Source organism: Sciurus vulgaris, assembly GCF_902686455.1.
Source record: "Sciurus vulgaris genome assembly, chromosome: 7".
Classification (NCBI taxonomy): domain Eukaryota; kingdom Metazoa; phylum Chordata; class Mammalia; order Rodentia; family Sciuridae; genus Sciurus; species Sciurus vulgaris.
Window position 1 is genome coordinate 16,413,011 of NC_136467.1, and position 17,109 is coordinate 16,430,119.

The 17,109-nt window shown below is 43.5% G+C and overlaps 1 protein-coding gene across 2 annotated transcripts in view; it reads right to left on the reverse strand.

The window, feature by feature from the left end:
* Nucleotides 1-17,109, reverse strand: part of PPP1R14C (protein phosphatase 1 regulatory inhibitor subunit 14C) — an 84,060-nt gene that overhangs the window by 65,458 nt on the left and 1,493 nt on the right. The gene's annotated exons all lie outside the window — the stretch shown is intronic.

Consider the following 17,109-nt stretch of genomic DNA (forward strand, 5'->3'; position numbering starts at 1 on the left):
GTTAAAAGATACCCAGGTACTGGGCGTGTCCTCAATGACTCAGCCCCACCCCCACCATCAGATGCCCACTGCACTACAAGGCAGGGTCACCCCCAGGCTACCGCCACACATGGAGCCCTCCTTGCCTTATAGAAAATGGCTCCAGTCTTCTGAGCTTTTTATAGCTGCTGTCTCCTCCCTTGCTGTCAGGCTGTCAGCTGTCACTTCTAGATGTTCTCCCAGTTCTTACATCTAGCAGCCTAGCGCTTCCAAGTCCCAGTGAACTGAGAAACCAGAAAACCAAAGTTGTCAGGATCATGTCTGAAGAAAGCATAAACAAGCTCTAAGTGACAGCCCACAGCTTGTCCAATAGAGAACACAGCTCTAGGATCTCACTGGGTTCCTCCTGGTTTCTTTGGGGTTCTCCACTGTGCCCGATAACTGAGGTTACAGAATTAGTGGCTTCTGGATAGGTGAGGTTTCACTAACTACATAAAATATTCAATGGAACCAAACTAAAAATTAAAGAAAACTAAGATGACATTAACGAAATAAGAGAGAGAATCGAAGTCCTGTCAAGCAAGTCACAGTCAATAGCATCAGACACCCTGTTCCCTTAGTAACCTATTATTTCCTTTTCCTGAGGCAGACCCAACTCTAGGGCATCCTCTCCCAGTGTCCACAAAAGGCTTTGGAGCTGTTGACACTAGCAACCAGCCACAGGCAGAGGTACACAATCACTGTTTGAAATACTGTGCTTTTAAAAACAGCTCTTGGGCTGGGGTTGTGGCTCAGTGGTAGAGCACTTGCCTAGCATGTGTGAGTCACTGGGCTCAACCCCAAGCACCACATAAAAAAACTAAATGAACAAAATAAAGGTATTGTGTCCATCTACAACTAAAAATATTTAAAAAAACAACTCTTTTCTTTTGTAGGGTGTTTGTTTTAAAATAATTTTATAGCAACACAAAAGCTCTAATTATTAGGCCTGTTGTCTATTTACCCAGGCTATCACACACACGCAGAATTTTTTTTAAATAGTTATAATAGAACAAAGCTATCCCAGAAATAAAACTCCCCAAATTATCCTCCCTGTGCTGAGTGTTTAACTTATAAAAAAAGAAACAATAAATATTCTAAAATTAAAAATAGAAACTCAAGAAAGAATTCCACTATTTCAGTTCTTATTCTTGGCACATAGGAAGCCCATAATAAATATTTATCAGGTGACTGACTGGACAGTTAGATGCAGTACAACCAAATGGATAATCTGGTCTTCCCTAAGACTTTGGCCAGCAGGACAGGTCCAAAACCATATTTGGGCCTGTTGAAGAAATAGAATTAACTATAGAATTAACTAACCAAGTAAATTGTTCTCAAAATGAAATCTGAGTATCTTTTCTGTGAGCCTAGACGTCTGACAAAGGGCTAATATACTAAAGGCAATGTCAGACCTATCAACCAGCTGACATCTATAGACCATTTATAGAACCAGGGCCAGTGTGCCATGGAGGAGGAGCCCACTGAGTGAAGCAAGAAGGCCCCACCCAGCATCAAAACCCGCTCACTGTCTCTAACTAGACATGCACATGAAGAGTCTCCTGTCTCAGTTTCGGCTGCTGTAATAAGTACCATCGACCAGGGTACCCTTAACCAATAGAATGTATTACCAGCAGCCAAGTGTAAGATCAGGGTGCCAGCAGATCCCACGTTGGTGAGGGCTAGCTTCCTGGTTCTTAGGTGATGCCTACTTGTATGCTCACATAGCGGAGAACAGAGAGGGAGAAGACTCTGTGTCTTTTACAAAGATACTGATCCTGTTCTCGAGTGCTCCATCCTCATGACCTGGTCATCTTCCCAAGGTCTCATCCCAGCACCATCACATTGGGAGAGATGATTCAGACACAGGAATTTGGGGGAGACACAAACATTTGGTATGCCCCAAATTCATACATTGAATAGCATCAACAGCACCATGTGGCTACAGTGAATGGGAGAGCATGGTCTTTTCAATGGAAGGTGCTGGATGAACTGGATATCCAAGTGGGAAAAATGAACTTGAATCCATAGCATGCCCTATCCCAGCAACCTGGGAAACTAAGGTAGGAGGATCCCAAGTTCAAGGCCAGCCTGGGTAACTTAGGGAGACCCTGCCTCAAAATAAAGAGTTGGGGATGTAGGTTAGTGGTAGAGCACCCCTGGGTTCAATCCCCAGTATGAGAGAGAGAGAGAGAGAGAGAGAGAGAGAGAGAGAGAGAGGAGAACATAGGAGACAATTTTAATGACCTTGGAGCAGACAAGGTTCTCTGAAACAAGATGCAAAATGAACCAACCAACTATAGAGGAAAAAGTGGACAACTTGGACAAGATTAAGATCAATTCTGTTCACCAAAAGACACCATTAGGAGAATGAAAAGGGCAACCCACGAAGCAGAAGAGAGTATCTCCAACACACATTTCTGACAAAGGATTTACACCCAGGGGTACAAAGATCAGTCCAGAAAATAAGGCAGACAACTACACAGAAAGTTGCTTTGCTTTGCTGTCCTTTTCTTTTCCTTCTCTCTTCCCCTTCTCTTTCCTTTGCTTTCTTTCCTTTTCTTTTTCATGGGCACATCACAAAGAAGACACTCAGAGGGCAGTGCACACACACAAAGGGGCTAAACTTGAAGGTAGAAAAAAGCCCCTTGTGAGCAGGTGGAAGGGCCAGGCCCCCAGTGAAGGGAAGAGGCGATCTGACCTCCTTTTTAACTCTCCTCTGTCCTAGGATGGGGACACCATCCTTACCAAATTAGTCTTTCCACCCCTGCAAAATGAAGAGGTCCTAACTTCCAACATTGTCACAACTGCTATTCGGAAAATGTAAAGAATCTAATGTGAACAAATGCTGACTTTTTTTTTTTCCCACAGTTACTTAACAATTTTCTAAAGTTTGAGTGCCAGGCTTTCCTCAGAAGGAGGAGACACCATGGGAGCTGCTGCCAACACTGGAAGGCCCTGCACAGGACAGGACCTGCACAGGACAGGACCTGCACAGGACAGGACCTGCACAGGACAGGACCTGAGCCCCAAGATGAACCCACCACCCCTCCACAACTCATATTGAAATTTCTCGCCACAGCAACAGACATATACGGCAGGCCTCCAAGGGGTGTGGAGGTCAAGGGCAAGCCCTTATGGATGGACGGATGCCCTCACAGCAAGAGTGGGTCAATGACGGAGGGAGGGTTTTTCCCGTCCAGCACTAACGAGGTCTGGCCCTGCTTAACTTCTGAGATAAGACAGGACCAGGCACGTTCAGGGGGCTATGGCTGCAGAAGGGGGTTTGGCCCAATTCTTTGCTCCGTCCTGGGCTGGCTCATTTGCCCTTCTACCATGTTACGAGGCAGCAAGAAGGCTCTTTCCAGGTGCCAGCGCCTGATCTTGGCTCTCCCAGCCTCCAGAACTGTGAGCCAAATAAACTTCTATTGCTTATAAAGTACCCAGTCTGTGATGTCTGTTATAGTAGCACAAAAAAGACCTTAAGCACAACCTGCTCTTACCCACGACTATAAGAACAATGGGATACACATGCCCCGGCTTTCCCAAAATAACTTTGGGGTTCTTCTCTTATAAAAGACATGCAAGCTTATTGCGCAAAACATAACTAAAATAAAAAATATCCATAATGACACTAAAAAAACACTATTAATATTTGTTTTGAATTACCCTGTTATCTTTTCTAGGCACACATAAAAGATATCCTAGGGGGGAAAAAAAGATTTTTATCCAGAACACAAGTTTTCTATCGCTACTTACTTAACTCAAATGTGATATAGATGATGTTGCCAGAAGGTAATTCTCTTGAAGCAAACCAAAAGATTTTTCATTCTGAGGTTCTCATTAGATTATTTTATATCACTAAAACCTATAAACCTTATATAACCAAAATTCAAAATGAAGGCAGAAACTCTACTCAAAAATTCAGGAACAAAAACCAAAAACACAGGCCTCTGCCTACTTTCTGGTCATAGAATATGCCTTTAATTTGAATATATGTATTAACAAGGCAGAAGTAATTTTGACAAAAAAATACTAGACATCACTAATGCTGCTTTCATAAATATCCTGGGCTTTTCTTGGGGTGATTTTCAAAACTATTAATCCTGAGAACATCTCTGAGAGGCCTACATCATTTAAGGGGGAAATTAAAGCCAACTAAGGGTGGAGGCAGGTGGCCACTTCATCCTTCGGGGCAGAACAAATTCCTCCAAGGAGATGGGAAGGTCAATCTCAGGGTCAATGCCTTCCCACTGGGTGTAAAGAACTGTCGTGGTAACCAAGAGGGACCCCTGAAACCAGACCAACCATTCACACCAACCACGAGAAGCCACACTTAGGAACTCTCCAGTTGTGATTTTGTAAAGCAGGCCAGAAGGAGGAAGACGCAACCCTGCATTCCTGGAGAGGAAGCTGATTCTTACCTTCCACCCCTGGAGTTCAGGTGGGGGCATTAGCCTTAGTCAGAATGACCAGCATGACAGTTTCAATTCTACTATATTAAATGTTTTATGTTTTCTGTATCTTGAGATTTTCCTTCCTTCGCAGCTTAATGTAAGGTGTCAGGGATAAACTAGCTCCTCATTTTCTTCTTCTTTAGAGTTGCTAGGTAATTCAACTTTGGGATGTTCACTTATTGGATTCAGCCCACCATCCATCCTTCCAAAGTTTAACACAGGGACCCATTAGACCTTTGAGGCACGGCCAGCAGCTAAATGCTTTCTGAGTTTCAGGGCAGAGTAGGTGATGACTTGTTTATCTAAATACAGATAGGTGTTAATTAGTCAAGCATCCCTCCACATAATCTGGTATAAGATTTACCAAATGCTGAACCTCCTGGAATTTGATGAAGAAATGGAATCTTTTAGCTTAACAAAAGGCACTTGTCTTCCAGAGACAGTCCATGTTGTTTTCTGAGTCGTAATATTTGCAGGGTGTTTTCATTATAGCAAGCATAATCATGTTTTAGCACCAAATCAGTGAGTCATTTTCTTTTGACTTGCCACACCCCACTGCACACATGAGAAAAGTCAGTTGACTAATGAGACTAGGAAAGTCTTAGCTCACAAGAACTAGGCAGAGAAGCCATCTTTGCCGATCTTGAAACCCACACCTTCCCTCCTTAGCCTAAAACAGATTGGGGTCCAGTGGTATTAGCAGAAATGAATGAAGTAGTTCTGGCAGCTGCACTATTGACATGTAAAATATAAGAGAAAGATATTGACAGATCATTAACCACAGTGCTGAGGACTTGAGCAAGAGCCTCCATTAGCATAAACAAAACAGGTTGCTCAGGGGTTTTCACACCTTACTTACTTGTATTATGTCAAAAGTAATATCTACTCTTTAAATACACACACTTTATCCTATGACTATTTTATAAGTGGGGCCGGTGGGGGAGTTGAGTGTAGAGAGCATGCTTAGCATGCACAAGACGCTGAGTTCCACCCCCAGCACCAGAGAAAATAAACAGAGCATCTAACTTTTAACTTCAAAAGAGATTGAGCACAGAGCCAATTCCACCTAAATGGGTAGCTGGAGAACATAAGGACCCATTACTAACTGCTTGTGCAAACCTGGCAATCAAAGAAACAAACACGGCACTCAGATGCATACTTGAGAGCTAATGGATTTATTTGAATTTTTCTAAAGAAGTGATTGAAATGGATTATCTAAGAAAAAACAGAGTCCTGTAAATGGTTCAACTGAGATGAAGCATATTGGAAAATGGAGCAAAGCAATTATGAAAGACATGACTGGAGGATAGGTCAAACATGCTGGGACACACAGAAGGATCAGGGCCTACGGTGAAATGGGTGCTCTCAGTTTTGGGAAGTGGCCTTCCCTCCTTCCTCCTATCTTCACTGGCAGTTTAAACTCGGGCATGTTAAGAAAAGTTCCTCTGAGAACTCATTTTCTCATGTTAAAAATGGGATAACTAGTTACATCACCAAGTTTTTGTGGGGGTTGAATGGGATTATCTGATGGTGCTTCAAGATTCTATCATTACACAAAATAAACAAATATTATAAAGAGTAATAAATTTTGCTTTCTACTTCCTTCCAGAACTACCTGCACGAAATCTCAATTTCTTTTTGTTATCCTGTCATTTGGATTCTAAAACTAACTAGAACAAGACATTCTGGTGAAAATTAATTTGCTTAATATGGATTTATTCATGCTCTTATTCAGACTGATTTGTATATTTCACCTTTTTAAATCTTATTCCTTAAAACTGCTGTGGTTTTCCCTCTCTGCTGCTCATTTTATGTCTCTACCAAAACCTCCTCAAGTTTAAACAAACACCACCCTTAGTTCCTGAGGAGCTGTCAAGATGAAGGACGAAGAATGAGAACAGGGAATCCATGCTATTAGTTATGTGCCTAAAATTGTGACATTAAATATGCCAGCTCTTCCTAAAGGTTAACCCAATTAATGGCAAAAGAAATAAAAAGCAGACAAGGTAACTCTAGCAACTATACTGTTAGATTTCAAATTTAACCCAAAAGCTGAGAGCTGGGGGGAGGGGAGACAGTAAGTTCTGAAAGCAGTTTCTAGTCTGATCCTTGTGTTCCTGGTCCCTCCTGGAGTCCCATCACAAGCGACCTCAAGTCCAGTGACCTTACTCCCACCCCAGCCGGGAGTTGGCCACGTCAGTTTCCCGCCCGATGGAGAAGTAGTCTGACCTGGCCTCAGGTTTGCCTTGAAGAGAAAGACACTTCTATTTCTTCTGCTTTCAGTATCACTTTTCCATTAATAAAATCCCCTTTCTCCAATGCTCAGCCAGTTTTATCACAGACTCTCTGAAGGTCAGAGCTGCAAAGACCCAAGTCTCCCTCATTTTTTTTCACATGAGGAAAGAAAACCAGAAAATAGAACACTATGGTGGCGGTGACTGGCCAAGGCCACCCAGCTGGTAACCAGCAGCCAGGCAGGAGCAGAGCTGAGCAGGCCAGCGCCCTTCCCGCAGGATCTGATTTCACAGATGCCAACACGGCTCCCAGAGCCCACAAATAATAATCCTGCCTGGCTTACTTGCTGCTGAAGTTCAGCAGCTGGGAGATCACTTTCCTCTTACTTAAGCCCTCACTCTTCCTGCTAAAATGAAAGATAATTAAATTGGTTTTAGTCCTTTACATTAAAATGTCAACTCATTTGCCACCTCCTCTCCTGGAAACAGGCTCTGAGTAAAGGAAATGCACAGCTGTTCACACTCAAATCCACGTGTCAGGACACTTACAAGTGGCAGTGGACATAGCAGCGGCCCTCAGAGGGCTTTCAATCATGCAGATTCCTCCCTTGTCCTACAGGGCAAGGCTTCCCTGCCTTTTTCTTCTTTTTCCCTAACATCTTTCAAAACTATGAAGGCTTCCTATTCCTCTTTCCTTGACCAACGTAAGAGCAGAAGAAAGAAAGAAAATTCCTGCCTCCACAGTTCATTCCAGATGTTTCCCTCAGAGTCTTTCAAAAAAGAGACTCTACTGGGATTATTTTTTTCCTCAATCATAAAATGATGCTTTAGAAACTCATTTACACTCTGGTCTCTTTTTCTTTTCAAGCTTTTACTCAGTGGAACGGATTTCCAAAATGCCAGTGCTGACTAAGAAAAACCTGGTGAAAATTTATTGGCCTGAACTTTCCAGCAAAGGCAAGAACCTGGGCTTCTTCATACCTTGTTCTACAGAGACTTGTGTGAACCTGTCACTCTGAATCTTATCTGCACATGGGAAAGCACTCAGCTCTTAGCAAAAGCAACATTTCCACTCCCAGAGAAATGAATGATTCCTTGCAATGAAACAGTATTCTTGTACAGGCTGAAAACTTGAAATTACAGAGGAGAGTGTCGGTAACCTGTGATTGCTTCCTTTGAAGGCTCGCATCCCCATGCATCTGTGCTTTATGTCATGACAACTTCCTTTTAGCTCCCAGGTTCAAAGGAGTGTATGGTTATAATTCATAACCATGACAAGGAATTGTAACTTCCAGTCAACAATGAAAAGCGGGTTTCAATGCAGGCAGAGCCAATTACATTAATGCACTTAATGTGGGGTGTGTATTTCTGGAATGTACAGTAAACTGCCCTAAAGGACCAGTTTCTGTCTTACTCACTCTACAGATAGAGACAGTCTTGGTCTGCTTGGGCTGCTATGACAGAACTCCACAGACGCGGCTCAAACAGCATTTGTTTCGCAGAGTACCGGAGGCTAAACCCAAGATCAGGCTGCCGGTGTGGCCCGGCTCTTGGTGGGGGCCCTCTTCTGGGCTGGATGTGGCTGCCTTCTTACCGTGTCCTCCCGCAGTAACAAGAGAGATCTAGTCCCTTCATCTCCTTATAAGGGCACTAAGCCCATGACAAGGGCTCTACTCTTATCACCTCCCCAAAGCCCACCTCCAAATACCATCAGAGTGGGGTTAAGTTTCAACCTATGAATTTTGAGGCAACATAGTCCACAGCAGGGACACCCAAGAGCAGTCAGAGCCTTAAGCGTCACCAGGGCTGCAAAGATATGAGATTCTGCCTTCAAGAAGGTACAGCAAGGCGAGAGACAGGAATGCAGAAAGGGGGTCCAAGGAAGGCCTGCCAGGCAGCCCGCAGTGGGGCAGAGCAGAGGGGCTTCCTGGAGGAGACACCACCCAGTGCCAGCCTGGAACCCCAGCAGGAGGATGGTGCTGAGGTGGAGGACAGGGACAGATGATTCTGGCTGAGGGGTTCCTGCTGACTCACATTAGCCTGAGCTGAGAACTGAAGAGGAAAGCAGGAGAATAGAGTTGGGGGCACCAGCGACTCTAGAGAAGACCCCTGAGCCCTGTAGTCAGCTAAGGTACTCGTGCTCTGCTGAAAGGCTGGGAGAACTAGCTCCTCCCTGGCGCTTAGGAAGTACTCAGGCAGCAGCGTGTGACCGTGGCTTTCCTGAAGCACCGCAGCAAAGCTAAGCTGGAGGCGAGGGCAGAGGGGGCCCACCCAGCCTCTGACCAGGGCCTGCAGCTCAAGCCCTCCATACTCAGTTTCTCCACCTGCTCTGCAGAGTTGCCGAGAGGACTGGATGAGAGTTCTTGAAGGACAGAGCTCGCTGCAAGACCTAAACACAGGAGCTGTCAGAAGCCAGAGCAGCATGGTGGCCAAGCGACTTTGGCGTCAGTGTGACCTTAGTCAAGGACAAGCAACAACTTCTCTGATCTCAGTTTCTTTAGCTACAAAATGAAGAGAATACCACTCACTTTACAGAGACACAATGCACGGCCCTCACCCGAGAGCTGAATTAGTAGAAGTCATAGCAAGAGCAGCAGCAGTAGTAGAGGGGTACTAGTAGTACTAGTAACTTGAAGGAAACTAAATTCAAGTGGCCATTCCTATAATCCAGTGAGAAATTACAAGGTGCTGGACTAAAGCAGTGACCTGGAGAAGTCAAGAAAATAGTTTCCAAAAATAGGAGTTCAGTGGATTAGACAAAGGGGAATGAAGGGAAGGGGGGAAGGGGGGAAGTGGAATGGGAAGGACAGTGGAAAGAGCTGGAATGTTCATATAAGGACACACGAACAGTGTAACTCAACATCGTGTGCAGCCATAAGAAGGGGAAGTCATACTCCACGTATGTGTGATATGTCAAAATATACTCTACTGTGTGGTATAACTAAAAAGAACAAATTTTTAAAATTTTTTAGGAAGAAATTCATTTCCAGAGCTCTTAGGACCAAGCATTGATAGGACTTTATGTGCATTGGGTGTGACCAGCAGAGAGGGGCAAGAGAAAAGGAAGCCACATAATACTTTACTGTCATGACTGTAGACAGCAGCACTTGCCACACACTAAGGGAGTTAAGAGGAGCAGGTATGCAGGGGGGATAAGAAACCCCTTCTCACGCCAGTTGACTTCCGGTTCTCCTGGGCATCTATGGAGTTGTCCATTTCAAAGAGCTCCGCACATGCCTGGCACTCAGAAAAAAAGATCAAGGCTAAAAATATAGATTGAGAAGTTGTCAGCAGATGGATAGCCACCCAAGGGGCATACACTCACATCCCCAGGGGGAACGTGAGGCAGTGAAAGAAGCAGAGCAGACAGTGAGCAGGGGCCCAAAGGCCCTGGGAGACGTCAGCACTGCAGAGGCGGGCAGGGAAGAAAACCCAGAAAGGAGGCTGGGGCTGGAGGAACAAAAGCATGAGCCCCGGGAGACAGGCTGCCTCGGAGGACAAGGGACAGGGCTTTGGCAGGAAATGCCAAGCAGCTCACTAGGGCGGAAGGTCAAGTCAGAGAAGGACCTGAGTAAATTCACTGGATTGAGAGACAAGAAGGTCCTTCGGGTAGCCACATCAGATGATGGTAGATAAAGGAGGTGCATATCTAGGGTGGGGACAGAGCTTCTAGAAAAATGAACAGTAGGAGAAGGAGCAGGGCAAGGTGGCAGCAGGGGTACAAAACAGAGGTAGAGGCAGTGGTGAATCCAACAGGCTGATGGAAAGGGAGGTTGATCAGAGGGCTGAGAAGAATGTGGTCATGGAAGGAAGTGGCTGCAGGCAGCAGAGCTGGCTTGGACAGGAAGAGGCTGCCAGGACACCAGCTGAGAGAGGGGCCATAACCAAAGGTGTCTTGAAAAGACAGGTGAAGGTTTGAAAGAGCAGAGTGCAGGAACGAACCTAATGTGGTATATATACATAATGGAATACTACTCAGCCATAAAGAAGAATGAAATTATGGCATTTGCCAGTAAATTGATAGAGATGGAGAATATCATGCTAAGTGAAATAAACCCAAACAAATGGTCCCAAAACACCAAAGCTGAATGTTCCCTGTGATATGTGGATGCTAACCCACGATGAGGCAGGTGGAGGGAAAAATAGAAGTTCATTGGATTAGACAAAAGGGAATGAAGGGAAGGGAGAGGGGATTGGAATGGGAAAGACACTAAAATGAATCAGACATCATTTTCCTGTTCATATATGAATACACAACCAGTGAAACTCCACATCATACACTACCACAAAAATGGGATCCTAATTAGAATAAATTATACTCCATGCATGTGTAATATGTCAAAGTACCCTCTACTGTTATATATACCCAAAAAAGAACCAGTAAAAATACATTTAAAAAGAGACAAGAAGAAACTACAAAATAAAAATCACACTGAAAAAGCACAGCTGGAAAACACAATTCAGACCACGTTCCTCCCACCAGCTAGAAAGAGAAGACTTCATGGAGCAGAGCGGGGGGCTGGGCAAGGTGTGTCCAGGCTGGGAGGGAGGCAGGACACCAGGGCCCATGTGCAGCCGCGAGGGCCTGGCAGGCAGAACGTGTGTGTGCTGCTGGGGCCTCAGAGGAAGGAAGATGGCAGAGACTCAGGAGAGGAAAGGTGGAATTTCCAAAGGCATTTTCTCAATCTAAATTCAAAAGCAAAGGGCTACCATTACCACCTTTAAGTTCTTGTTTGGGGCAAAAAAAATCAATGAAAGTAGGTATACTTTCCAGCAATGCTGAAATAAAACCGTAATGACATGAGAGGATGATGTGGGTTATAGTCACAAAACAAGACGTCGATTTTTTTTTCACATCTCTGATTAAGAAACACCACCAACTGGAATGAAGAGAAAGGAGGGGTGTAAGGAATCCCACAGAAACCACGCTGGACAATCACATAAGGGAATTTATTCAGCAAACAGTGTCTCCCTGCAGGGTAAGACAGAAAATGAGAGGAGAAGAGAAAGGAAAAGAAAGGGCGCACATGAGAGGGAGTGGAAAGCCAGGAGAATAGAGAAAGTGAGGAGGAGAGACAGAAGAATGAGAAAAGATGGCGGGAAGCCACAGTAAACAGTGGAATTCCGCCAGGCTAACAGGGGACCAATATCGGAGAAGGATACTTGCGAGCTGACTGATGAACCAATAGCTAGCCAGGATGTTCACAGATTGACAAGTGGTTGGGAGGCGGGGAAAATGGCTGCACCAGAAAGGGCGGGGGAGCAGCTTTATACATTACAAGGGGGAATGGGAATGGGAATGGGAAAGACAGTAGAATGAATTGGACCTCACTTTCCTATATTCGTACACGAATATACAACCATTGAAACCCCACATCATATACAACCACAAGAATGGGAAGTTATACCACATGTATGCATAATATGTCAAAATACAGTCTACTGTCAGGTATAACTAAAAAGAACAAATTGTTAAAAATTTAAAGAAACACCACCAACTAATTTCAATATAAAACATCAATGACTTTGAAAACATCTTGTGAAAATTCGCCTTTCATTTGTTCAAACAAATCCTTCAAGACTGAAGACCTACACTCTGTGAGCGATATATATGATGATAGTTAAAATGGCTCCTGCCTTCAAACTGTTAAATCCACCAAAACATTTAGGATGAGGAAGGCTCCAGGAAAAGGGGGAATAATTTCAGGTATATTTGTCCAAGTTCAAGTTCAAGCACACAGTAACACCCCTGACTACAAAGTACCCACACATCATTTTTCCCAAAAGTCTAGCACCCGATACATGTGGGCTACCTTGTGTCCTTCCCCTGCACCCTGCTCCTGCTCTCCCTTCCCCACATCATAGAGAAAAACCAACAGCTATGGCCAGTTGTGGCTCCAGTAACAACCCCACGCCCACACCCACTGTGTTCTGGGTACTACACTTGGTGTTTTTCTATCCAGTTCTCACCACAAGATGATCCCCTTAAACACACAGGAAAGGGGGGCTCCAAGGAGCTGAGAAGACTATCTGATCTCAAACAATCAGGTTGATGTAGCTCCCAGATTCACTCCTACCCACGGCCCCACGCTAAATTTTCCCTGCCGCTTGCTTCAAAGGGAATTAAAAGTGCAGTTTTCTTCCTTTGCAACTTAGAATTCTTTTATCAACTGATTATTAACACGTTTAAGATACTCCTTAGTACTTTACAGGTTGAGGTGATGGAGATCTTTTTTCAGAGTTGTTTTATTGAAAAGCCTGTTCCCAAACACTAAATCAGTGGGGATGTGCCAAATAATCTACAAGCTGAGTTCCAAGCAGCAGTCTTACCTCCCAGCTGACATACTAACAAAGCGGCGAAGCAGGCGGCTCTGATGCTGCAGAGTGGGAAACTACCCACAAGGCAGGGACTTAAACTTCAAATGAGAAGCCTCGTCCAGACAGAAGAATAAACACAGTGACACTGGTGATCCTGGGAGAACTACCAGGCATCTCAGAAGTCACCACAGCGGCACTGGGGAAGAGGCCATTAGGAGGGTGCATGGAGGGGCCAGTTCTGACCCCACACCTGATTTCCTGACCACACCCCTTCTCTGCCACTTCCCTTCTGATGGCCCCGGGACAACTTCTTCACTGCCCTGTGCCTCAGTTTCCACATCCATAAAAGGGTGGCATGAGAGGGTGTTAGTAGGATAACTTGAACCTTGCCTGACACGGAGAAAGCATCCATCAGTGTCAACCAATTCAATCCCTTATGAATACCCTTTCTATTTCTAAAGTAACATTATTTAAACTGCAGGTCACAACGCACAAATGTGTCATGAAATCAGCCAGCACTTGCAGAAAATAGAACAGAATAGAATGTCATATTTATTTTTTTCATAAATATATATTTTATTTTTTGTATTTATTTGTAGAATGGTGTATTTAAACATTAACAAAGTCATGGTTTAGATGGGCTCATAATTTTTCTTTAGCAAACAAAGTAAGATTAACTGGTGCCTAGTGAAACTCTGTTTCTATACATCTATGTATGTATCAGGCAGCAATCTACAGGGTATTTCTTTCTGTGTCCCCGTTAAAAACTTAAAAAACACTGTTTTATAGGATGAGGGTGTTAAGGAGTCAGGGAAGATGAAAAAGTATAATAAACCAGAGACCCCTTTTTAAAAGGCAGACACCTGAAGCAAAAGGAAGACCCCAAATGGACAGATATAGCACAGCAATTACCCAGGCATACAGATTTGTCATGGCTAGGCTGCTACTGGCATTTCAATAATTTGAGCTTAGCAACTTGTTTTCTGCAAAACTGGAAGTACAGATGTTATCTTGATGCTGGGCAAGATTGGGAAAAAAAAAATCGATATGACTTATCCAGTAAATCATCTTGCAACACTTGTCAGGGTAGACACTATGCCAGATTTCAAATGCTCTTAAAAACAGTCAGGGTTTAGGAAGAGATATGAAAATATCTTAAAATAGACACCCTTACATATGGATATAGATTTAACCTAACAGTTCCATTACAACCAAATTCCTAACTAAAAAAAAATTTAACTCTGTATAAGCTTTCCCACAAAATGAAATGAAAAACTATAAACACGTAGCTAATCATTTTAGAATTTAATAAAAACATCTATCCATGTATCCAAACTGTGTGTTTCCCTTCCTATGTAAAATATGGGACAATGCAGCCCTCACACTGGGTAGAAGGGGCCACAGCCGTGGGCTCCGCTCCTGCTACCGCCCACCTTCCTGGAGATTTCCTAGGACCATGTGGACCCACCTGTCTGAAAACAGTGTCTCTTTATCTGGTTTTAAGTACCCAGAATTCCCTCATGAAATACTAAACAGCTTCCAGGGTGTGAAGGGTGTCTTCCCAGATCTGGAATAAGCCAGAAGCATGGTCAAGGGTGGCCACAAATGCAGACAAAGATTGGTCATGCAAGTGGACACAAAGTCCTCACCAGGTGGGACGGTACCAGAGTGGGAACCAAAAGCATACACAACCAGGCCAGGAGTTGATCCCCCCAGCTGCATTTCTGCTCAGAACTCAAGGAAGCCCAAGAAATCAAAACTCAAACCTAGCTTTCCAGGTCATTCTGAAGATTACAATTGTCAAGGCAGGTGGATAGAACAAATTTATATAAATACCTATAAGCTTTTTTCATTAAGTTTTAAGTATTGAGACACATGCTATGTGGACTTCCCTTTGTTCTCTTGCAAAGTTATAGGCTGGCCTGGCAGTTGTGGGTGGCTCAGAGTCACAATGCCTGGCTTCATACCCCAACCCCCATTCCATTTCCCAGCTCTGTGAGCTTGAGAAAGCTTCTTAGCCTTACTTGAGTCTCAGTTTCCTGGTTTGTAAAACACTATTAGTAAGAGCACCTCCTCAAAGGGCTGCTGTGAAGACCACATGAATTGGTGCACACAAAGGGCCTAGATCAGCACCTGGCACTTCAGGACTCAACAAATGCTATTGCACTTTTCTCCAAATAAACTGATGGGCCATTATAAACTTCTAGGTGAAACCGCAGTCAGGTCTGTGTACTTCTTTCCCATTCCTTTCTAATTTTAAATATCTTGCTTTATGCCAACTCTGAAAGAAAATGATTTTCTATCCTGAAAAAGACAAGTCATCTAACTACTATCCTGGCCAATACCAAAGTTCTGAAATTAAACATCTGTTTACCCTCTACCCTGACTCAACAGTTCATTCAGGCCTTGGCCAATGTGAAGTTTGAAGTCAGGCAAATTGGCTTTCTGTGTCAATGTCATGCAATAAACACTTGACGTATTATCAATTTTGAATGTGAGAAGGATACTTCCTAATCTTCATATTCAAGAGGGTTCAGAGCTATAAGTCAGGGTGGGTCCTTCTTGATCCACAAAGCAGAGGCTGAAATTCTTGCAATCAGCAAAGAAAGGCAATCAGAGAAGAGAACCTAGAGCTAAAAATAGAGTCCCACCAGTGGAGAAATAGATGGGAAGACATAATCCTTGATTTGGCTACCTTTTAGTCCACAGTGTTTATTGTCAAATAGAGGTTCGCTATCAGCATAGTAATGACAAATTGCCAACTGGCCTTCTCAATAATTTTTTATCCCTTCCTCCTATATTGACTGAACAAACAACTTGCAAAGAAATGCTTGCCACCTTTTAATGGTATATAGAGCAACCTGTATTATTTTACCATAAAAGCCTCTCTTTCAAATGTTAAGGTGTTTGCTACAAGTTGAAGCTCTGAAACCGAGAAGAAAAGTATAAGGAAAAGATTCAAGGTCACATTTACTCTTTAAAATGCATACCTAACCAACGTGGTCAACACAGAGAACACTTAACCTCCATTCTGCCGCCCCGCCCCCAGTTTATTCTGAAGAATTTTTAAAATATATTATTTGTCAACCTACTTAGTGAGTAGAACTCTTTCTATAGTTGAAGCATTGTTCATTTTCACAATAGTTTTTCTATTAACTCAAATCTCCTTAAATCTACTCCAAACCCAAAATGGAGTATAAAGGCAGTAGGAAATAAATGAAAATTAATTAGATTCTACACAGGCAAGACTGAGCACATCTATTCGCCCAATTGAATTTCCGCCTAAATCAAATATACTGTTTCTTTAAAGAGTTTCACCAACTTCCAATAAAAAAAAAAAATCCCATGAACACTTCTTAATTTGGCCAGTTTTTATTTAGGCAATTAAATCGGCTTTTTGTAAGAGCTGGGATGGAGAAACAATATATTTTTACAAGCTCATTAGTTATACAGTCAACTTCATTATATCATAATCATTCATCGGTAGTCAGCAATGAGAAGGCTGTTTCTTTGTGCAATGAGAATGTTAAAGAAAATATGTATTCACAATAGGCCATAAAATGTGGGAAATATAGAATGCCCCAAAATCAAAGGTAAAGTCAGTGAGTTCATCTGGCTTTAATTTTTGCTGAAGAGCGGAACAGTTTTGTGGACACAGATCTAGCTTGAACTTAGAAGCCATACCCTTAATTATTAATCCCCTTCAGGTTTGCACCCTTTCCAAACTCCACTCCTGTAAGGGAAGGAGAATGCTGCATTCGCTGTTATTAAAGGACTCTCTTGGGAATTCATTTGGCTTTGGTCATTTTCATAGCATATATTTGTTACTACTTATTTTAAATGTTCCTCCCCATATCAAATGTATACATGTCAGTCAGACCCGTGGATAACCTTAGCTCCTGAACTGTGGGAAGCCACAGTGTGAGGTGGAGGGGAGCTGAGCGCCCCGAACTGGCGGATCCTGGCCATCCCGCACACCAACCACCTAGGCACCTTGTGAGGTGGGCCCTAGGCTCCCCTTCTGCGCCCATCTGCGGGAATAACGGAGCTTGAATAGCCCCAAAGAAGCTGCTTCGACAAAG